The sequence below is a fragment of the Manacus candei genome, unplaced genomic scaffold (assembly GCF_025592945.1).
Source record: "Manacus candei isolate 608988 ecotype Guabito, Panama unplaced genomic scaffold, ASM2559294v1 h1tg000008l, whole genome shotgun sequence".
Lineage (NCBI taxonomy): Eukaryota > Metazoa > Chordata > Aves > Passeriformes > Pipridae > Manacus > Manacus candei.
The window spans coordinates 29693219-29717556 of NW_026138056.1; the positions used below are offsets into that span (position 1 = coordinate 29693219).

Below are 24338 nucleotides of genomic sequence, written 5' to 3' on the forward strand. Positions count from 1 at the left end.
GTAACCAGAATTTTCAACTGTTTTTTCACCCAAGTATTTGATAGATTTGGGCTTGTTTCGTCCAGACAACACCAAATGTATTCAATCCGTTACAGTCAAGATTAAATACTTGCATATGGTTTTCTAATGCTGCTCATTAGGAGATGGATGGCTACAAATGTGCTTCCTTCGACTTTTTATTCTTTCCTGCAGCTTGCTCATTTTTATTAAGAATGAAGAAAGAAATCAAATTACTAAGTTTTCGTTTTCCACTCTTTCTAATTTTCAAATTTATCCCATGTGTAAGGCCCAACTATTATATGACAAGAACTTTTTACACCATTTAGCAGGAGTAAAATCTTGAATGAACAGGGATTTCCTTTTTTGTTTAATCCTCTCCTGATTCCACTCACTTTTCCTGTTTTCCACTCTTTAATTAAATTTCAGGTCAAAGATCATTCGGACTCAAAACATTCAAATGTTTTCATATTTGGTTAAAAAATTTCAAAAATCCATTATCCTATATTGTCATAGCTAACCATGAGAAACTCTTCTGAGTTATTTGGATATATGGACGAGATCTGATTATCTAAATCAAATTGCTAAACTTCAGTGCACAAGGGAATATTTTTTTTTTTTAAATCCCAACAAATCTGATTAAAGTATGCTTAAAATAATTGGCCAGACTATACAATACTAGTGGGCAGAGGTTCTGGAAATGAAGTGACACCATGCTAATTGGCAAAACAGCCAAGAGAAGATACAAATCTATTTACAATTTGAGGATTTAAGTTTGAGATTATAAATATAAGAGACAAAGAATGACATGCTCCTGTCATTTGTTGACAAGCTGCAATAGAGAGAAGCAGTGTCACTACTTCATCACCATACACGACTGCTCTGCATCCTGCTTCCAACAGCTGACTTGCATTTCCAAGTCCTGATCCTGTCAGACGTGTTTGAATTATTCTGGCTTTGCCAGATGAGTGGTGGCATCCTACTCAGCAAAAGCATACCAGACAAAACTGTTTGTGTTCAAGAAATTGCATTATATGAAAAGTAATTATTAGGATGTAGATTTCTCTGCACAAGCATCTGCACAAACTATACAAGTCCTCTTACCACAGCCACTGCTCTGTACAAACTGTGGAAGCTCATTTAAGTATTGAATCAGTGCTAAAGGTGTAGCATTTGTTTATTCATAAACCAAGGAATATTAAAGAAAAAAGAAAAAGAAACCACTCTTAGAAACTTTTGTTTAACCACAGTGATTGAGATGGTCTTTAATACTCAAAGTTTAGTTTCAGGAAAAACAGGATGGGATGTAGACTGTCAGCTAACAGTTCTTGGTCTCTTTGATTATCACTGTATCTTTCACAATGAAAACCTGTTTAAAAAGCAGGAAAAACAAGACGAACAACTTCAATTCCCTTGAAAACATAAAGTTCGTTAATTATGTCAAACATTTCTTAAGGCAACCAAGGTTGTTTGTGTGGTCCTCCTAAGATCCCACAAGAAAGAGCAGGGAACTGGTTGCCTCTGCATCTACTTCACTTGGCACTGGACTGAAACCTAGCAACATTGCCCAAAGTTGTTACTGGTATAAAAGAAAACAGAAACAGCCAAAAGAAGCTGCTGGCCCCCTAGATTCATACAGCTCCTGAAGAAGGTGAACAAGAGTAAGAGACAGGGTTTCCACCTTCTTTCTGCCACTGTTGTGGGATTTTATGATTTCTGCCTGGACTCCACACTACCCATGAGAGATCAGACCTGTTTTTTTATCTAATATTATACTGTCCTTTGATACTTTGTTCTCCCTTGGACATACTTGCCACGGATAGATTGGCACATACCTGAAAGTCTCACTCAAGTTTGGTTCACAAGGCCAGACTGAAAGAATTTAGAGAGTAATTAAAAAGGAACTAAAAAGAGCAAATCTTTCAAGTCTCTGATAAAGCCATGGTTGCGCAAGGGTGCTGAGAAACTGGACTCTGCCCTGACTTCAAACAAACACTTTCAACAAACACTTCTGGGGGTGAAGTGGCCCAGCAGGCCAGAGGTGTCTGCCCAGCAGGGCTCTCCTAAATCTCTGGAAGTGTCTGCTCGTAAAGGCTCACACAAGTCTGTGACAGAAGTTGGTTTGTTTTTTTTTAAAATAACTAATAACAACATAACGAAAACTATCTTGAGCATCAAGAATCAATTACAGCTAGCAAGCAAAGGCTCAGCCTTTGGAATGCCTCTACTTTGGTATATGAAAGACAGTATCTGCACAGGAGACTTTACTCGGTAACATCAAGGCTCTACAGGACCGTGGCTCAACAAAGCAGGCAATGCCAAATCCAAGGTGGAGGAAGACCACCACCCACGAGCCTTCCCCTACCACAATGCCTCCATTGCAGTGGATGAGTTTTGAAAGTACCTGCTGTTTGTGTGCCATCACTTACCACCTTCTTCCCACGCATGGGAAGTGGCAGGCAGAGTGGACTGATGGACAGAGAACCCAGACCATCACCACTCTGAGCAGTGCCTCAACAAGGACTTCCCAGAACATTTGTGTATCTCTCTTTGGAAAACAACCTTTTTAATCACTGCCAGTGAGAACACGATCTTTAGGGAATCCTGCAGTGACTTGTGGATGACAAGATTTTTTTTTTCAGTCTTTGAAAGCAACCTCTTTCATTTAAATAAGTAGCTGAGATGGCCAGAGTGTTAGAAGCCTATTCCCCACCTCCAGACTCCATGCTGGACAAAATACAGTGGAGAAGACATGAAGCAGTATTGCCTATGCCAACTCACTGAACTAGGAGAGATGCTAGCATAAAATCCTAAAACAGATCAGAAATAGGATTTGCTTAATCAAGCAAGCTTTGCCATAAGATATCACCGCAAACTGCAGAGGATTACATTAGCCTTTTAGAAAAAAACCCACACTTAACCAAATCCTGAAATTCTGCTTTGGAATTTGCATTAAATCCATGGGAATTGTATGGGTTTCAGTATGTGTTTTCTCCCACACCAAAGCAGCCAGATGGACAGACAGGGATGTGAGAAGAACATTTTACGCTAGCCTGAGGGGAGACGGACAAGAAAAGAAGCCCCCATGTGCTTCCCCCTGTCCAAAGCATACACACCCCCCCCCTACCAAGAGTCTGGCTTTCCCAGAGCTTTCTTCCCTTGACTGTGGAGAAAGCAGTGGCTGGGCAGCCATCGGGCAGCAGTCCTTCCAGCACCTCTCCCACAGATGGGAAGTGTTCCTGGGGTGCTCTGTGCTGTGTCAGAGCAGGGAGAAAGCCTGGCATTCTCCACCTCTGCTGCCCTCCATCCAGCATGGCCCTTGACCTCCAGGGCTCACCCTGTTTTATAGCCATCGGTTATTGCACCACAGAAGGTGGCTTTGTATAAATAGCTTTTGTTCTACTAGAATACATCTACCCTAGCTTGTTGCCTTCCTAACAGTTGTCAATGGATTACATTACAGTTTTTCTCCTTTTTCATGTACATTCCTCGCTCCACATTGGAGCAGCTGCAGCCAGCTGTGAGCTTCCCCACCAGGACCCTGACTGCTGCCTCTGAGATACCAGTGACAGGCCCACGATGAAGAGCATCTTAACTGCAGACAAGATCCCTTGCTGCTGCCGTGGGAATCCAGGCAGCAAAGCGCCGCTCACATTACAGCCAGGGAAAAGGTAAGTGTGCCTTACACACTGCAAGCAGGACAAGCACTTCATTTGAAATCAGTGGGGCAGAGGAAACAAATTCATCATGCAATATGTTTAGGAAAGCCTCACCTTCTCTGAAGTGTTTCAGGAATAATGTTCAATAAATGGTAATTGTACCCTCCCCACCTTTCCTTTTACTATCTGAGGAAGGGAAAAACAAAATATTCATTCCCTTTTCCCATCACTTTTAAAATCTGATTTTTAGGGTGGCTGTCAGCGTCCTCTCTGTATTAAGACACCAAAAATCCCAGTTAATGCAGGTCTCTTCATTTTTTTTACTTTCCTAATTTTATAGAACATAGAGGAAGTAAATTCAGATTCGGGTGGGTTATTTCATATGTGTAGCCCCTTCAAAACTAAGACACAGACATTAAGAATGTCAAATACCAGTCATACACAGATCTTCTCCAAGAAACCCTGTGAGCACAGAGATATAACTGGGCTGGCAGATACACTTTTAAAAATTACAGGCCTTGTACACACAGAGAAATCTCCTTGCCCCTCTTCATCACGTAGCTTTTTTTGTTTGTTTTTTTAAGTTCAGTCTTTCAATTAATTCCAAATCCTGATAAAACAAAAGTTATTTTGCTTGGTCATAAGTTCATAAAACACAAGAGCAGCTTCATGTAAAAATGTGAATAAGTTTGGAGGTAATTTAGATATTTGCTTATTAAATAGGAGGCTATTCTTTGCATGAATTTAATGTTGTCAAGTAAGCACAGGAGGCATCAAATGCTTTGGCTTTTATGTTGCTCCTTACTGATACAATGATAATTGCTAATAGCTCCTTTATAAAAAGAAATTTAAAACACTCACGGTGCTATTTGAGGTTTTTATAAAAATATTTAACAGAGGGGAAGGCATAAAAGGAGAAGCACCTGAAGTCATGCCTCCAGGCAAAGTACATATTTACCACCCAGTATAATCTATGTGCAAAATCACTGTTCACAGATACAAAGACAAGACCAGTTCACGGACTGCTCTTACCTGTGACCTGTTCTTCAGCCACCCCTTTGCTGCAGCTGCATCCCTGTCCTTTCCCTGCCAGCTGTTCCAGCCCCTCTCCGACAGTGTTAGCAGTACCACTTACAGCATTGGATATTGCCTACTTGATTCATCACTGAATCAACACAACATAAATCCCCCAGGCACACTGAAGCGATGCTACATTAATGCTTCATCTATGCTGCAAGAGCATCTCTTAAAATGCCTAGAAAATCATTTAAGATGACCATGGCTTTGTTCTTGCTGCACGCTGGCCAGGAAGTGGTTAAAACAAAGGGGGAAATCAAAGCAAATAATCTGAAAGACTTTATTCCCATCATGCTTGCCACTTTCAATCCGATTTTTTTCATATAAAAATCTTTGTGCAATATTGCTCTGTTGAAATCATTAGAAACACTTTTGCTTTCTGCAGGTGGAAAAGACTAGAACCTGATCCAGCATGCAGGAGCACCACCACTCCACCCACCATGAGCCTGCGGTGCTGTGTCAGTCCTTTATTTCTCCAGACATACACCTGCTTAGGAATAAGCTTTTACATTAATTGTTTTAACTACATTCTGTCCCATGCAAGTGGGCAGCCAAAAAAATTTAAACCCTGTTCTTGACATAGTGTTTTTCAATACAGACAGAAGTTAACAGGAATCATTCGTCTTTCACATTTGTGTTTTCAGCATTATAATTTCCATTTGCTTAAGACCCTTGTCACATCTCATTCTTATTTTAGTGCTAGCCCTAAAAGAGTTACAGATATGATTATTTTGACTTGGCATCATCTTGCTATCCTCAATTTGCCTTAGCATAAAAAAAGACAAAAGCTACAGCCCTACCCCTCCATATAATTTTATGTTCTCACTAATAGTGTCTGACAGGCAGATGAATGTGTGAAAACAAACCGCACACGTGCAACACGAAGGTTTCATATCACTGCAGAGACCTTATCTTCTCGGTTTTCCTGACTCTGCAGTAACCTGGAGACAATCCCAAATGGTGACAATGAGCTTTGCAAACAATTATTTTAAAAAAGCCTTGCGAGGAACTATTTGGTAATGTCAAACTTTTGCTCTCTTAAACACACAATTATCCACTGCAGGCAGATAATGCGAAGTAAAGTACCAGAAAACGACGTGGCTTAAGATTATACACAGTCAGTTGGGCTGTCTCTAAAGAAATATCACACAGACCCTTTACAGTTTGCGAAGCTGAGTTTCTAGAAGCCAAAAGAAGCAGCGTGGAGTAACTGACGGCTCATGTCAAAGGACAGCAGCAGGCAGGACCCCACAGAATGAGTCTGCATTGCAACCACACTAAAACTCTCATTGCATAAAAGGGCAGGAGTGATAAATGGGAATGAAAGGGAAGATTAATTCCCAGTGGCTTTTACAGCTAACAGCCATATCGTTGGGGCAGCAACACCAGCCAGGAAGTTTTGGTCCCGATGGCTCAGTTGGTCACCACTCCAAACTGGGACCTTGACTCTGTGACATCACAAGCAGGACACCCTGAAAACGCTACAGATGAGGAGGCTTCAGAGAACTGAATGTGGAAAATATATAAGCATGATCTTTGTTGTTTAGGATACTTGATTTTGGCCATTGGACCAGCCCATCGTTTCTCCATTATCAGTCTGGAAACATCTCTTGCAGGCTCATATTCCATGGAGCACTGCAAGAGGGTCTGGCAGCTAGAGAGGGAAAAGATGGATCTTCAAGCCTCTGGTAAGATGAAGGCAACTCAGGATAAGCAGGTTAGATGTATCTGTGCTAAAATGACAAGCAGTGAGATGAATATACTTAGTGAATATTCTGGATGGCCACCTGAGATTCGCTAGGCTGGAGCTGTAGTTTTCCAGACATGGTTTAGAAAAAAGTGCTTTGAAACAAGATTTAATATCTTTCCATTGAAATAGAAGTTCAGAAACCTCAAGATAACCTTGCAGCAGTTCCCTTTCTCCAGTGAGATCCAGCTTCTGTCTGGTAAACACTCAGGAGCTCCACAAGGCCACAGCTTTCCTGTTGTCTTGTGGAGCCTGTATTGGGAATTTTCTAACAGAGCATGCCTATTTCAAATAACCTCATTCGTGGCTTTAACTTTCGAAAGGAGCAAAAATAAAAACAAAGAAATGATACTAGCGATGGTTGCAATCACTGTCAAGAAGAGGAATCTACAATATGAGCTGAAAAATTACAAATATAAGAGTTTAGGAGTGTAAAAAGAACTAGGTGAAATCAGCTAAATGTGTCTTGCAACAAAGCTATGAAGAGGGTAACAAATAGAACTGGCAAAAAATACAGGTACATTCAAAAAATAAAATATTTAAATCATAAAGTTCAAATTAAAACTACTTAAGCAGCTACAGGTATTAAAAGAAATACACCTATAATGAAGCAAATAAAGCATTATGGACTTGACAAGAAACATAACTATGCTAAAATAAAGCCATATAAAATTCTGTGCAAGTTGAAAAAGACTCTTTGACCTTCTTTATTTTTTTTTTCATAGTAGAGATTGTGGGCAGCACACAATAAGAGTCCTGAAGCCCTGAAAAAATCTACCAGAAACATCCATGCTCTCCCTAGTGTCCCATAGCACAGCCACACCAAGTTCAACTCTCCATATGCCATTGAAATGTTTCTGAGCAAACCAAGCAGCTCCACATGGAGAGCTCCAGGATCCCTGAGGAGCTCACGTCTCCACTGACATTGTGCTCCTCAGAAGCACCAGCAACCAAGGAACACATTCATTAATTTTGGCACTAAGGTCACCTAGAGACTTAACCATCCACGCAGGCTTGCAGAAATTAATGTCCCTTGTGGACAGGCAATGGCACTGCCACTGTACTCTGGCACTGCCTCAGGAGCCAGGCCATGCTCCTCGGCAGGTGCTGGGGGCTGACTGCCCAGGACATACAGAGAAACTGAGACAAAAGTTCTCTCCTCATTCTGCCCTGTACAATGGTCTGGATCTTCACTGTTTGTGGCAAATCATCACCTTTAAGTTTTTTATCCTCTCCACCCCAAGCACTGCTACTGTGAGTACTTCCAGGCTGAGGACACTGCTGCCACATCAATATTCATCGAGGAGATCCCGAAGAAAGTTAATTTATTTTTCAAAATTATTACAGTTAATTGGAAACATCTGCTACAAATATCTGTATGCCAGAACCATCCCAAACCTCTAGGCAGTCTCTGCAGGAATACACACTCTGTCCTTTCTGGATAAGTTTTGCCAACGGCGTCTTTATTGTCAAAGAAAAGACACCATAAGACTAATCGGCCAAATGCAGAGTTTAAATTGTCTCTGCTCATTTTCACACAAAGCAGTAACATATGTTGTGCTGTCACAGCTGTGAAAGATATTTTCATCTCCATGTTGGCTTTTAACTGCTTTCTTGCAGTGAACCAGGTCAAAGAGTTTTGGGAACAGTGGTCCCCTCTGATACCCAGTAGCATCCTTAACCTAATACAGTGCTGCAGTGAGAATATCAAAGCACAAGAAATCAACCTTTTACATTTATATTGAAATTAATGTCAATATAATACATGAATGTAGGTACATTATTTAATGTAATGTGAATGTTAAATATTTGTTGAAGTATTTATGTGAATAAAGGATAACTATTTGAATCACCAGTAGAAAAACGTTCATGTTGGGATAGAATACAGCCTAACTAAGTATTTGAAAATCCCAATAAATATTCATTGAAACTACTGAAAATCTGGGCTGGAACTTACATACAGAGAATTTCTAAACAAGCTGTCAATCATAATGAAAAATGTAAGCGCAGACTGGACTTTCTAAGTATTACTAGCCTTCTGTCTGACTCCGTCGTAATTTTCTTTTTAATACGCTGAAATGTGAGGCATGATCCTTTTTAGTAGAAAGATTCTGTCAAAACTGTGAATAATGAATGAAAATCACAATGTCAAATTTATTTTTTTAGGGAAAAAGATGAAAAAAGACATTCATATTAAGGAGTGAAGCGTGGTTATATCTCTGATGAAGTCAGATGAAACTAGACAATGTCTACACTATGGAGCTTGCCCATAACAGCTGGAGACTCCTTACTGGCTATATGAGGCAGCAAGGGAAGGACTAATAACTCAGAACTTCCAAAGACATCTTGGAAGCAGATGCTCTTCCCTGAGACGCCAAACTAGGAAACTTTATTCTGGGGTGGGGGGAAAGCAGATTTTGAGCCAGATTTTTTTTTTAAATTGAATTACTGTGAGTAAAATTTTCATGCAGATAGTCAGTATGAATTCTCATCCCAAACCAGATTAGAAACAGATTTCCTTTTTAGATGAAGAGCAGAAATCAATCTTCTATAATACAATCTTCTTAGGTCCTTGCCCACCCCAAGGGTAAGAATAGCCACAAATTTCTTGTTTAACAGTGTGGGAATGGACATTTGTTTGTCGACATTGTTCAGAAGTTCCAAATTATAGTGAAAGAACTTGAACTCATTGACAGACAGAAAAAAATGAACTGTGAAAAGCAGAAGACCACGTAATGTCTGGATACACATTTTCATTTGGCAGAATTATGATGCTAATAGTAATAATACAAAAATAATAAGGCTTCTGACTGTAAGAGCAAGTATTCCCTTATTGCCTGGAACAGAATAGTTCCCACACTACATTGAAACTGCAGCAAAAATTAGAATGTGAACTTTAGGGCCAGTTTTCTTCATTTTGTGTAATGAGTTTATGAGGACCTTCATCACTTCATTTCTCATGTTTGAACAAACTAGTTCGTATTTTTCTCTGCTTTCCTCAAGAAGAGGCAATGATAAGGCTGGCAGTGATTATCTGTGAATATCAAGAGATATTAAGTGAATAAACTCGTGAACCTCACTGTTCAGGTTAAAGTTTGATGCTGGTTAAGACGTACTCTTGAACCCTGATGATACTGCTATATAAAAAATAATACAACTGCTCTACAATTTTAAGGCATAATCAAGTAGAAAATTATACAGTGAAGTGTATGGTTCCTGAGCATATTCATATGTCTTTTTGCCATGAAAAATAAAATTATACCCTTTCAGTCATTTGTACTGTAAAGCAGCTTTTTCTCAGAGAAGTGGTGGATTTGGTGGACAGTGCCACAGCTTCCTCTGTCCTCTTGAGGAGAGCCCTAATCAAACTTTTTTGGACTCACTGCAGAAATGCAGAAGCTTTACTCACAGGGAAGTGGGAGATGTGCCATTTCCGTTGGTATTAAACAGAACTAGATGACAGAAAGAAAATCACACATTCCTGTCTGTAGCATCAAGTCAATCTCGATTCTCACATTTGTTGGCTTGCCACGCTGCACGTCTGACACAAAAGACAATCTTATTCTCAAAGCACAGTAAATCAGCAAGAAAAATTCTTGGAATAACAACAGTGAAATCTGTCCAATACTTTCCTAAAAATGCGTATTAAATCTACTTCAGGCATGAAAATTTGATTAATGTGTTTAATATATTTGGAAGAAATAATCATTTATGTCAAGGGTAAACAATGTAAGCATGGAAACTGGGTGAGAATAATATGAAGAAGAAAAAAAAGCACATGCTTCAGGATACAACCCACTACTGATAACCACTGTCATAACTAATGCAAAAAGCAAGTTTCATGTGCTCTAAGTAGAATAAACTGTCACCTCTACTCTTTCCTTCGGCGACTGTTAAGCAATATGAGCATTAGCACACATATGTACTAATACACACATATGTAACTACTGTCTGGATTTCCTGTGAAACCTTGAGTTTTGCTTTTTCACGATTAGGGAGAACAGAAATCAGGACATATGCTTTCTCCTGAAATCCACAGAGCCCTACAAACCTCGAAGGACCATGTGCAAGGAGAGAAGATGAGCAGCAACAAGAGCAGAGAAGAAGCAGCACCTGCTCTGACCCAACCCAAGCACCACAAGCATGGCCCTAGAGCTGATCTCCTACTCTTTGCCTGCCTGTATGGCTGTGGGCTGACCCTGGGGCTCAGCAAACCACCCACGACATCCTCCTCTCATGCTCAAGCTCCCTCCTTCATGCATCCAAGGTCCTCTCCCAATGGCAGTATTGAAGCAGCAGAGAAGCCATGCTTTTCTCAGAGGGCTTATGGCACAAAGACAGTACCTAAGGGTACCTGTATATGCCGGCCCTTGGCAGCATGAGCTGACAGAAGCTGGCACAGCAGAGCTGGTATTTACTCATAGTGTGCCTGCCATGGAAAGTCAACTTGACCAAACAATCTATTTAAGAACTCCAGCCTTCCTTTGGGAACAATGAAAATGTTGGACATGGCATTTACCTCACCATCAGGACTCATCTATCTCTTGTCTCCTGCACTTCAGCTACCTAAACCTCATTCCAACCAGAAACATTCCTGCAATTGGAATCTTCCCATCTAATGTCTGTCTGTATGATTTCAACACAGTTCTACAGAGAAACTTCCACAAGCAGTAGAGGCTCCCTCCCTGAAGATATTCAAAAGTCTGGTGAACCAGCTGTAGGTGGCTCTGCCTGAACAAGGGAGGTTGGACCAGATGACTTCCAGAGGTCTGTTCCCACCTCAACCCTCCCGTGATTCTGTGAAGTTTCGTTCACAGCACAAGTAGTCTTCCAAGAGTAAAACCTATGTGCTGCAGAAAGGGAGTTTTCCTATTTCTCTGCAGGCAGGTCAGTATTTAGGTTGTGCTCATGAGCAGTGATTGCTGATCATCCCAAGAGGAGCAGAAATTCAGCACATTCCCCCAGCAGCGAAGGACCTGGGATAAGCGGATGTGACTGACAACCATCCCTTCAGGAGTTGCAGAGTTTGCTGCCTCTTAAGTCTTCCCCTTTCCTGCTGTGCTGCAGCTGTGTGCATAAGAACACATCATCCTTCCCACAGCTTGCAGCACATAGACACATACACCACCAGGAAATGCTTCAAATACATGGAAGCAGCTAGCAATTTAATTAAAACATCCACACATAGAGAGGCACATGCACATCCAATTCCTCATGAGAAACACTTCAGATAAATACAGGAGCACAGGACTGCAAGGGAACTCCTGAGTACCTTCCATGAACCTCATGATGCTCCATCCTAGAGCTGCCCTTTATTTTTACCTCTGCTACACCTGCAAAAGGCTGTTCACAAACCTCAGAGATAATCAGAAACTGTATTTTTTTGCCTGGCCTTGCTTTGCCCATAGGAAAAAGCATGGCCTTGTACTTTGCACGATTACATTTCATGCCATATGTATCATACCAATCCAGAAGAAAACGTAACTCTTTTCGTATGATGCTATGATCCTCTTCTGAAGTGTCAGGGACTCTTACCTTTGAGTCACCTTTAAATTCATAAGAATTCTGTCGCCTGTCAAATTCATAAGCATTCTACTGCTTATTTATGACAATGATAGGAAAATACTGAACATGTTTCATCTCCTCTGAGGAATTTAATTAGCAGGCTTCCTTTGGCCCAACACTCACATTTCAAGACAAATATTGACATCTCCTCTTTATTCAATTCTCTACCTATTTAAAATTGCTTCTATAAATTTCTTTTTTTTCTTACCATACTGAGAAACCTCCATGTGGGCACCACATTCAAATTCTTTATCAAAATTGAGATGGACCACACCTATTGCTTCTATTCAGCAACAGAACTGAATAAGAGGAAACAGCTACCCTTGGCACAAAAATATTTATTAAAAATTTTTCATTTTATCCCATTTTCCATTTGCTTCCCTGAGTTTATTAACTTGTTCAACATTTGTTCTAAAATATTACATACTTTAGAGGCTGGCCTGACAGGTTGTTACTTTCCAAAATTCACTTCCCCTGGCACTATCTCATAATCTAAAGTATACATTTTATATTTCTCATTCTTGTGCCCCATTGTTCAATACATTCATTAGAAATCCTGCAATCTCATGTAACAATAAATGGCTTTCCAGGGAGGAGCAGAAATGTTTTTAGAAGTAAAATTTGTTGACCTCTCGTTGCTAGTCTCTGGAAAAGAAGTGCTGTATTATTATGTTTCTCTACCTTGTCTCTGAAACTGCATTGCTGTTCTTAATGTTGCACTGCACTGGTTTTCTTTAATAGCTAATATGGAAAACATGGTTCCTTTTAAAAAGGCCTCACAAATCAAACCTAAAATCAAATACCTCCCCATAACTTAATTTAATAGGTTAAAAAGGTCAAGAGTCTCTTCACCACCAAAGTACTTGCCCAATTCTCAATAAGAAATTTAATTTCTGTCATCTGGAGCAAATGTGTATAATGCAAATGGCATTCAGAAACTCTACTGCACTTTGAAATTAAACCCACTTTCTGCAGCTGCTGTTTTAAACATCATCATAGTCTGGAAATAAAACAAAGCCTTGTCTCACTGACATATATCCCTGCATTAACATGAACTTCAGCACGAGTTAAAGTGGGCCACCAACTGTGGAACTCCACCATACATTTCAGTGTACACTAGCCTACAACCTAATTAACAGCCCTGCAAATATTCTGGATATCTGCTAATATTATGCAAAAAAGACCTAATTAGAAGTGTGTGTGAACACAGATATGTTTGAAAAAAAGAGAACAAATGTGCAGCTCCAACTGATAGCCTTATTAACTCATTCTCAATGGCAGTATCATACACAGGGTTAGCGTGAGGTTAATGTATAACCCACACTGCGACCTTTCAGACTGAATTTAATTGCATCCCTACCAAGGATAGAGAAAAATGATAAGGTGAACCCCGATTGATTTTCTTCCTTGCAGACCACAAGAGCTCATTTCAAACAAATCTTGCCATTAAATTTACAGCACAACTGAAAAAGAGTTTTAAATGATATACACCCTAATCTAATTTTTGAAACTGCTATATCAAAGACTCTCCATCATAAGCTGCAAAATCCCTATTTGCCTCTTCTGTAAACCCTCTACACTGTGTACAGCATTATCCTGCAATTGTTACTGTGCTTAAAATGTGTGTCTAACACTGTCAGAGCCATGCCGTCAAGCATTAAAGAGCACTTTTAGGCATTCTGTCCCTGTAATCCCTGGGGACTTCAGTAACTACAAGCCAGGGGAAAATCAAAGCAAAAAGAAAAGACAGGTCATCATGAACCTAACTGCAATGTAATCTTATGATAGACATTTCTCCTGTACATGCACAACACATTTAGTTTCTACTAGAATTTTATTATCCTTACTTTAGTAAAGCTGGGACGAGCATCTTGTTAACATACCAGTGCATGGTGAACTACCTGATCCGGAAAATTTTGTCAAAATATTTTATACACTGTGATTACTGTGTAAAATATGATAGGCTTCATTATAGCAGGTTTTATTCAAGACTTAGTTTCTTTTCTTTGACACCAACTTGGATTTTTTGCTTATTTTTCATTATTTTTTGAAATAAATTTTTGTGATATTTTCAGATATTCAATGCTAAGACTATATTCTCCATTAAAAATGCCCATGGGAAACTTTGAGATATGTGTCTGTTTTAAGCCATTTCCTCTTGCAGTGGATGAAAGTAACAGCCAACCACACTGGGATTTCAGAGATTTTTAAGGAGATGATGGCAGGCACATTTTGTTATTACTGTATAGGAGTTTTAGCTATTGCACTCATCATTACAGTCAGAACAGCTCATCTGCATTAAAGCACTGAAGAGCACTGTGCACAGCTGAACCATTACTTAGATCAGTTGTATTTAGAGGAATGGAAACTTGGATAAGCCCCAGATTATTGGTAGACCTAACACCTCATTTGCCAACAAATCATCTGTATCAGAAATGACTTTAAATGACTGTAATAAAATGGAATTTGTCCCATGTTTAACATGCTCATTAAAAAGAAATCCTTCAGTGCCATTCACCGAGGCTCAGATGCGGATGGTCAACTGACCATGTGGTTGGCCACAGCCACCCTCAGCAATATCTCTGACTTTGATAATCTCCAAATGCTGTGGAATGAAGGATAAACTTGCTCACTCAAAAATTCACCTTTACAGCTCCTCTATTTCCACAAGTCTTTGATGCACAAGGTTAATTAGAGTGCCTCCAGGAGCCTCAGAAAACAAAACTCTGGGGAGACTGGCTGTGTAGCTGAGAACACAGCTGCGCTGGGCAGGGCACGTCTCCAGGATGAAGGACCGCCGCCTCCCTAAGATCTTGCTTTACGGTGAACTTGCCACCGGCTGCCACATGAGAGGAGCCCCGAAGAGAAGATACAAGGACTCCCTGAAACAACATCTCAGCCTTGGCCATATTGATCACCACAACTGGTCTACTCTGGCCTCCAATAGGGAGGTCTGGAGACACACCATCTATAACGCTGCTGATGCCTTTGAGAAAGCACGCAGGATCACTCTCGAGGAGAAAAGACAACGCAGAAAGAATCGTGCCTTGCAGAATATACCACCTAAGGAGTCTTTCTGCTGTGCCTTTTGCAACCGGACGTGTCTATCTCATATTGACCTTTTTAGCCACCAGCGACTTGTAACAAACGTGGGTAGAGCCCTCCCCACATCTTCATTCACGAAGCCCAGCCATGATGGGGAGACTGGCATGGTCTGGCCTATACAAGATTTTGTCACTTTACCAAGACTCAATATTAATTTCACAGCAAGGCCAAAGCAGTTCTGGAGCCTTCTGAAGTCTTCAATCACCTCTAGCTTCCCATGGATGACCCGCAAGAAACAGAGCACAGTGGCAGCAGAAGGTTGGTGGGGGCTGGAGGGCGTGTGAGTTTCACAGAGCTCTGACAAAGCAGACTCCTGAGAGCCCACCATGAACCTGAACTCTTAATTTCTCATTTAATTCATCAGAATGCAAGCTCAGTGTGAACAACTCCACTAAGGCAAAGACAGAATTAGCCTCATCACACATGCAGCAGCATATGTCTCTTTCTAAGTGCACTGCAAAATAGATACTGAATGGAAAACAGATGATTTTTAACTTCCTATTCTGTCTACCGGTAAAGAAAACATTCTCAAACCCCTGCATATCTCCATGTAAATTATTCTATTGCAAAGATAAATATCAAAGTTATGTGAGATGCTGGATAAGTAGAAAGAAAGGCTTAAAAGAACAAGGAAGAAATAAAAACACCTACAAAATCTCCAAAGACAAAAAATAAACAGCAGTTTATTTGCGTTCCCAGGAAAGCCCAAAGCCAAACATTAGCATTTTCTTGTGGAGGCAACTTTCTGAATATTGAAAGCCAGCTTAAATAAACGGCTCGCTTTTCTTCTTAGAATATTTGGGGAGTCTGCAAATTTTTTTCTCCTTTGAGAAAATAAACATGAAAACCAATGCAGGAAGAACTTCACACAAGAACAGTGCAGAAGAAATTCAAACACCTAGTTATAATTAAAATGAGATCTTGGCCAGGCAGAAATGCACATGAAATGCTGTCAGGTGCAGTGTTTGCCAGACACCCTTCAGAGCAACAATCAGAGAAGTCCACCCTTGTCATCTCCCTGTTGATCTCCTTTCCCCACCCTTCATGCGTTTTATATAGATTTTCATTTTTATTCCCATATTTCTCTCTTAATCTTACCTTAGCCCTTCCCCTGTTAGATCCCAGGGCTCTTCTTTTGTATCCCAAAACCTCAGCTGAGGATTGGCTGGTATCTAACATTAGAGGTTCACGGGCTCCAGTCAGCTTTAAGCTGCAGTCATTTTTTTCTACTCTAAAAAGCTTGAAGGGAAAGTATTTTTCCTTCCTTGCTAGATAGTAAACATTCCTCTTCCACTGGGCAAACAAATTATCTTCTGCTGTTTGTAAAGACACTCAAACAATACTCTTGTTTACCTTTATAAATGTCTTTGTGCTATCCCAAGTCTAGCTCAGGGAACTGAGCCAAAAGTGTTGCAGCTAACATACAGCAAACAGGAGTAAAAGCCTGAACAACCAGAGAAATCTGTGTACAACAAAGTACAAAAACAGTCACTCTGAAGTCTGAGTTTGGGATAAGACAGCAGCAGCAAACTGGTTCTCAAGACAGTATGTTCGGTGAGCAAATATTAATTTTACTCATCAACTCAGCAGAAACATGGTTTTCTGCCTCCAGGGAAGGGTGCAATGTGTACTCATTAATGACTGTTTATACAGATCAACACTACTGCTGTACTGATTTCCCACCACCACCACCTTACATTAGACATTTCATGATCAAAGTATTGAAATCAACACTGCCAAAGCAACATTATTTGAGCAGTCAAGTTAAGCGCATGCACATTTGAAGGATCAGAACTTAATGAGGTTTTATGGTTGGGGTTTTTTGGCATGAATACAACAAACACTGCAACACAAATATAACTCTGCCCACACAAAGTACAGAGATCTCCTCATGCAATTAGCATCTACAAGCACAAGAAATTGTTTGTAAGAATCAGACAAATCATTAAATATTATTAGATTATTTCATAAATAGACCAATTAGGTCTGAAATAGCTGCTTTCTTAAACTATGTTGTCCATATGTAATCTGTTACCCTTTGTTTATCAGTTTTCATTGAAATGAATCCTACAAATCTGACTTAACTTCATTAAAACCAACATATGTTGCTCAAATCTTTGCACGTGGCACATGAAACTCCACACATCCAAATGAAAACCAGTCTACTGCCATTCCAGTCAATAAGGCTGAGGACAAAGCCGTACCTTTAACTTGGTCATCACAACCTCAGCTGTTTGATGTGCATCAGCACACACCTTAGAAAATGTAAAGCCTGTTAACTCATAGGGTCATTCTGAAAATGTGAAAGTCATCCACTTCTCACTCAGGTTAGTTGAAATTACCCAAGTTGGCTCTAAATTATCAAATACAGTTTGTAACTGGTGACTGGAGTGTTTTGCACTAATATGTCACTTCTTGAGAAAGCTGATGTTAGAAATATTTCCCAGATGTGGGTTAAGATTTCCAGATGAATAGGGAGAGCAGATACATGTTCCTGGTCAAAAGCTACTGACTGTCTGTATTAAATTGCATTTGCCCAGGATGTGTCAGACAAAACCTGAGGCTAGGCTCTTGGTGCTGCAGGAAAGTGCCTGGCCAAAATACACTGGGCTGCTCTGGCAAGAATTTCTCTCTATATTGTTTCATTAATGTTTCCAAAAGGCCCAGTTTTGCTTCTGTTTAAAAAAAGAAACAAAAACAAAAACAAACAACCATAAAAAAACCAACCAAACAAACAACCCCCCCAAAAAAAACAAAACAAAATCCCCCCCTGCAAGTTTCAAATCTCACATTTTGCTCCAAAAAACCTGGGTGTTTTGACCAGGCACAGCCACAGGCAACCAGGCTTCCAGTGCATCTCCCAAATTACCAATGCACAACAGAAACTTAGTATGAACTTTTCATAACATTTAATATAAAAGCTTAAGTATCTCCTATAAACTCTGATTAGTATCTGCCATATCTCAGATTACTTTTTTTATTTTCCTGTGCATTTTCCACATTCAAAAACATTTTTATGGTTTTGGGGTTTTTTATGGCATCAATAAGCAACATGAAGAATTAGGCAACAGACATGACAAAACCAAACTAACATAAAAGGTCTCTAAAATATACTGTAATGCTGTCAGAAACAGACAGTAACTACAGAAACATCATGGAAATAATACAGGCAATAAAATGAAACTATGTGAATATTTATTTTTATTTTCAAGACAACTCCTGAAATTATGAGATCAATTTGGCTTTGCTTTTCTCTCATTACTTTTCCATCTTGTCAGAAGGAAGTGCAAAAGCACTGCAATCAATACTCTCTTGCTAGCCTGGATTAATAGATTTATGTTAATTGCAGCTGTCTACATAAAAACATTCCATAGTATTCTTCTTCCATAGGACTTTTACTGAGGATGAAGTTCTGACCACACAAATAAAATAAAAATAACTGTTTTACTTTATTTTTTTTTTAAGGAGAAAAATTACCTTGTAGCACACTTTCAGCAAATGCCATGAGAGGGTCTGATTGCTTCCACAGGCTTTGATCTTGCTATCATGCAGCAGCTCCCGACTGAAACAAGTGACCTCATGGAGACTCAGAGGGAACAGGGATCACTCAGCTCAGAAAGGGTCTCCTCACATCAGACATGCTTTTTCATACTCTATTTACTTTCAGGCTGGACTGTGCGAAATATCAAATCTCTCCAGCTAATGGGATGGGAGTTATCAGCTCCTCAAAGGTTCACGCTTCTCAGCTGTGGACAGGACAGTGGGATAACTGCTCCCACTGAGACTCTGCTGATTCTGGTAGGGTGATGCTGAAATTCACCTCAGTTCTCTGAAGAACATCCAACAGTGAAATAACTGAAAGAAAATTAGCCAGCATACATCACTGACAGCTTTCAGACACGGAAAACACTACAAGAAAAAGCCTTAGCCAATGTATAGGGTTTTTGTGACATTTGCCATTTCTCTCAACAGTATGAACTAAGCCCCAGTAAGCATCAAGTGAAGAATGAGTTGGTTGTCCTGGCTAAGCACTGAACTTAGATAGAGGGATAGAAGCTAACAAGAAAAATTATTAAAAATGCATCATCTGTTGACATTTTCCAACATGCAATGACCTTTCCAGTACCATTACATTTGGCTTTACAGTACAATTACACCGTTTCAGCTCTACGTATCGATAAGATCCTCATTATCTGAATCCTATCGAAATCTTTACACTTTTAGGGAGAGCAGAGAAAAAAAACCTTACGTAAAAGGTCTGTCTGACACAATATTCAGTTCAGTGACACCACAAAGACCCCCAGTCTGATGTTGGGGTTAATTGTTCACACCACTGCACTGTAGCCTAGCCAGGTAAGTAGGGTGCAGAGACTGACTGACCACTAACATGAGGATGACTCCTGATGACAGCAGTAGATTAGCTAAAGAGCACAGAATGCAATACTCAAGGACAAAGCCTAGAAAATGACCCTTAGAATCACAAGCACATCTGCAAACTAGAAATCATTTAATGGTATTTGAGAAGAGTTCAAGTTAATTTATTACTCCAATCACAAACCACCATATTATCCCTTGTTTAACTCACCTTATGAGATTATAATGATTAGTTTTGTTTCTGGAAACCTACAAACTTGCTTTGTTTCACTTTCCCTCCTCCACTTACATTTGTTTCATATGCAAAGGTAATGCATTTTATTGAAGAAATAAGGTAGATCTGCATTAAGTCATGTCTGCTTCAGAACTCAGTTGACTCCCCACCAGCTGGAATCTATTATTTGATTAAAAATGCTGTTGTGCCAGCTGCCATGCAGCACGTTTCACTACCCTGAGTCTAGGTGGAATTAAATCCATACTGAAAACGTAGTCTAGCATGAATTAGCCTCTTCTCAATACTAATGCATACCTGGAAAATAAAAGCATATAAAAAAAATGAACCCAGCCCTCCTAGATCTGGCCACCTCAATCTCTAAAACAGGTGTTCAGTGGGGAAAAGCTTCAAATTTCACATATTATAAGGTAGTAATTTCATAAGGCAACATCCTAATTGTACCCTCAGGTTTGTTTTTAAAAGTGATCATTCTTATCATAAAAACAAACCTCTTTGAACAGAACCAGTCCTGAAATAAAAAAGTTTCTCAGTCTAAAGCATTAAAAGCTCTTGTATCTCACTAATACAGTGAAGTATTTACTAGAGGAGGGTAATTATTAGAGAATGTGCCCAGAGCAAAAAATAATTTATAGTTAAGTATGTTACTGCTAATTCAGTTGGAATGAGAGACTGTGCAGGGCAAAAAGCCCACGGAATTCAAGAGGGATTTTTGCCTGATGTGAACTGCAGGAATACATGCCAAGAGTGTATGCTGTGAATAAGCACTGAAAATGTTGCTCAGCTTCTTGCAGTGCAAGAACATTAAAAGCTTTAAGGCAATTATTTGCAAAGGTGTGCCTACAAGGCCTGTAAATAGAAACATAGTGACGGTATACTGATAGGACTGATTCTTCCTGTTTTCTTTTTCACTTACCTCAAAGCAAGTTGAAGACTGCAGCTTCAGTAGCTCTGAAAACAGTCCATTGTTAGCTCTGAAGAAAGTTTATATTCAATGGGATATCTGAAGGTTTCTTTGTTCAATGGATGGCCAAAAAGTTAAAAGGTTTTGATGGCTTCAGACAAGATACAGTCTCTGAATACGCAGACATAGGAACATGCAGAGGTAAGGCTGAAAGCCCAAGCCCACATCCATTCCTGGTGGTGTCAAGGCAGAGACAGTGCTCAATACTTTATTTAGAAGAACTAGGTAAGTATTATGTGGATATTTAACTGGTTAAACTGATTAACAGCAGTCAATCTAAATTCCCAAGTGCCAGTTACGCCATGTATAAAACAGCTTGAAGAGAATACAGCAGGCTTTAGTCACAGTAGTGAACATAATTGAGGGGTCAAGTCACTACTGACCCAAGCTGCTGTGACTCGATGGTTGCTTAAACTGAACAAATGCTCTGAGCATGGCAGAGTAGCCCAGTGTCTGCACTACAGAAAGTGCTATCATGATGAGAAGCTTTGCTGACAGTGTCTGCAGGGAAGCAAGCCCCTGCAGCTGGAGTCCCACAGGTACTGAACTCCTCTTGAACCCTGAACATGGATGTCCAGTTCCGACTCTCTGGCGAAACAAAAATAAATGAAAGTTGTTGCATCTCAGAGATCTTCCTTTCAAATATATTTTAATTCAGTTTGGAAAAGCTTGACCTAATACTTCTGATTTTGTGGTTTTAATTTATTTCCATTCCCTGATGCATTATACGACTTCCTCGATAAGCAAGAAACGTATTATTTCACCTATTTTTAGAGACTAAGCTTTGTATATTTTAACTTTGTACCCAACAACCTCTTTCACACCAGTAGAAAGTATTGTAGTGTAGCCCTCTCTCTGTTTGTTCAAGACCCAATTAGAAATGCATTATGTGTGCACATACTGACAAGCATCCCATAAATACAGAAGACATGAAAAAAATGCTTATGCAGTTCTCCTATTCACTATCTTTTCTGGCAGCATATGCCATCAACCTCAATTCATCATCATCATCAAATGAGTCAACTCACCATGGATGCATTCCTCTTGTCTATCATGCACAGTGGAGATACTCGCCATGCCAAAGACACAAGTACCTGACCTTCCAACAGTACCTGATTTATTGAGAATACCATGGCACATCTAAAGACATCACATAGGTTTTATAACGTCGCGACGGAAAGCTCTAGACACCTCAATGTGAGAATCCAGGAACTTCGTTTATTGTAGATTGACAGTAGCTTAATATACACTCTATAATAGGTTCATGAATATTACAGAAATCAGGCTCATTATTGGTACTCGGTTAGGTGGTGATATCATCTTAACTGCTTCCCACTGTTTACACAGGTGGCTCGTTAAGTGCCTTTGTTTTGGTAATGCCCAGCTCCTGTTTCTCAGCTCAATTTAGGATACCCAAGGACGCTGCTGCTTTCTCACCGCCCTGCTATCTCAGACTTTCTCATGGGCCTAGTGAAAACTGCATCTTATACTTTAGCAGTAGTCTTGTACTTTAGCAGCTCATCCATAGCCTTAGCCATGTTCATATGTCCTCGCATTTCTAACCAATCCACTACAATTTCCCCCGTTTTTATTATGGGCCAACAATGCTTTCTTTGTCGTAGTATTTAGACGTCTAGTAATACAAGAAAAGGCAACACGAGCTATTACTAAGATTACAATAACTGTCAATATCCATTGTATAACTTAGAGCCCATTCAGAATAAGGAATCACTATGGTTCAACAGAATCACGTTACACATCTCTAAAATCTTGACACCGGCAGAAAGTATTTTTAAGTTTACACATTCACACATTCATGTAGCTTTTTTCTTTCACACAGCATTCAGGTGGCCACCTCAGACACACTCCTCAATCACACACACATTTTCAAGTGGTCATTGGCTGTGCACTTCTTGTCAGTTTCATAATCCAAAGGAAATTTATGGCATAGCCGCCATCAGCAATCTGCAAATCCTGCATAACTCTCCATGTAAAAGACAAATACAGTAAGAAAGAACAGAATATTATCTTGGAAATCTTCAACGCTTCTTATAGAGCAATGATATTTTATCATAAAGGCAATAAAGCTACTTTTGCAGGGGGAAGACTATATCCCCTTCTGTCTCATCGTTCCGTCTCCAAATCTTCTACCTGCACCCTGCCCCTGGGGGAAACAGCCAAATTTCATGTAAGAGAAGCAAAATGGCAAACTATAGGAAATTCTTAACAACCTTCTGCAATATGCAAAAGCTAAGCACGGATGTCGCGTTATTTCTAATCTTACTTCAAAGGATTTTTCGTCAGTCTCCCTTTCTGTTTTTGAAGAAAACATTTGAGAATGCCATGAGCACACTGCATGCTTAACACCTATTGCTGTAAAAACAATGCAATCTTATTTGATTTATAAGTTGGGATATTGTTAATTTTAAGTTGTTTTTTCTCTTTTCCCTTTTTTCCGTGTTTTACCGTCTTTGCCTCCCCCCACGCTCCTCATTGCCGAAGGACGAAGGAGGGGAAGGAGGGGCTGGGCTCACCCAGAGAGATCAGCAGAAGGAACTTAATCACAGGGTCTGCTTAAGAAAAGACAAAAACATAGGAGAGGGAGAGAACAGCTGCAAACAGGCACGTTTCAGAGAAGGGGTGATTGGTGTAACGGGGAAAAAGAGAAACAGCTTTCCCCCTCCTCCGACTGCACCCCCCAATGTTTTTGCTACCGTCATTAACTCTAGGAAGAGGAGCAGCACCAGGGAAAAACCACTCGCTGCAAAGAAGGGAAGGGGAACGCACACCCCCGGGACCATGGCTGTCAGCAGTGCGGGGGACACAGAGCCCCCCCGCCGCCCGCCGCGCCCGGGGCCGCCGGCGTGCACGCGCGCGGGCGCACCGCTCCGAGCCGGGGACACGCAGGCGGCGCGACCACCGCTACTGCCCTGCTGCCCGGCGCAAGCACCCAGCGCCATGAACACAGCCACAAATGTGCAGCGCAGTCCCGCTGCACAGTTCAGATGAAAAGCTGGAAGTGTCTTAAGGTGGAACTCAGTCATAGTGTTCGTAAAGTTCATCTCTGGTCCATCAGCAGTACTTTCACGCTGCAGCCGTCGTCTCCGATCGTCCTGGATATGCACTGCCGAGACGCCAGCACCGCGTTCATGTTGGCGGGGCCGCTCCGTTGTTTCCGGCCCCGTTCCGTGATCTCTGGTCCCGTTCCGGCTCCCTTCAACTCCGCTCGACTCCCTTTTTACACGATTTCTCCGTATGATGGTATCCAGTAGCATCCTAATGTCCTCAGACTGTGCTTTAATGCCTTTGACTGTTCCAGATAACAATCGCCAAATTGTAAGGAGGGAAGCAGCAACTTTTTCTCCCTTACAGGCAGCAGTAAAGAGTTTATCACTAAGTTCTTTCCAAGTAGAGATAGTAAAGGCAGTTACAGTGTTCGCTTCATATCCCTGGCCCTTACATGAAAGCAGCATCTGCCGCAAAGCCAGTTCGTCTTAACTCCCCGCTTTCCCAGAAAGCATTGGAGCAATGATAGTGCCGCCTGTCCCTCTATTACCTAAAAAACGTGTTACCACGCTTTGTGCAGCCCTTACCACGAGACTTTGCGGCTTTGTCGGC

The 24338-nt window shown here is 40.5% G+C and overlaps 1 protein-coding gene and 1 long non-coding RNA gene across 4 annotated transcripts in view; one reads left to right on the top strand and one right to left on the bottom strand.

Annotated features, from left to right (window-relative positions):
• Window positions 1–24338, bottom strand: part of PAG1 (phosphoprotein membrane anchor with glycosphingolipid microdomains 1) — a 115702-nt gene that overhangs the window by 54121 nt on the left and 37243 nt on the right. Inside the window, exon 1 of one of the 3 annotated variants that reach the window (XM_051770360.1) lies at window positions 4689–5128. The exons of the other annotated variants lie outside the window; for them this stretch is intronic. The gene's annotated coding sequence lies outside the window, so the exon portion shown is untranslated. Of the gene's footprint in view, window positions 1–4688; window positions 5129–24338 lie in introns of those variants that run through there. 3 annotated transcript variants of the gene reach the window in all.
• Window positions 456–13045, top strand: LOC127462271 (uncharacterized). The gene is made up of 3 exons (XR_007900380.1): window positions 456–3668; window positions 5119–6450; window positions 10476–13045. It is a non-coding gene; the product is annotated as an uncharacterized LOC127462271 (long non-coding RNA).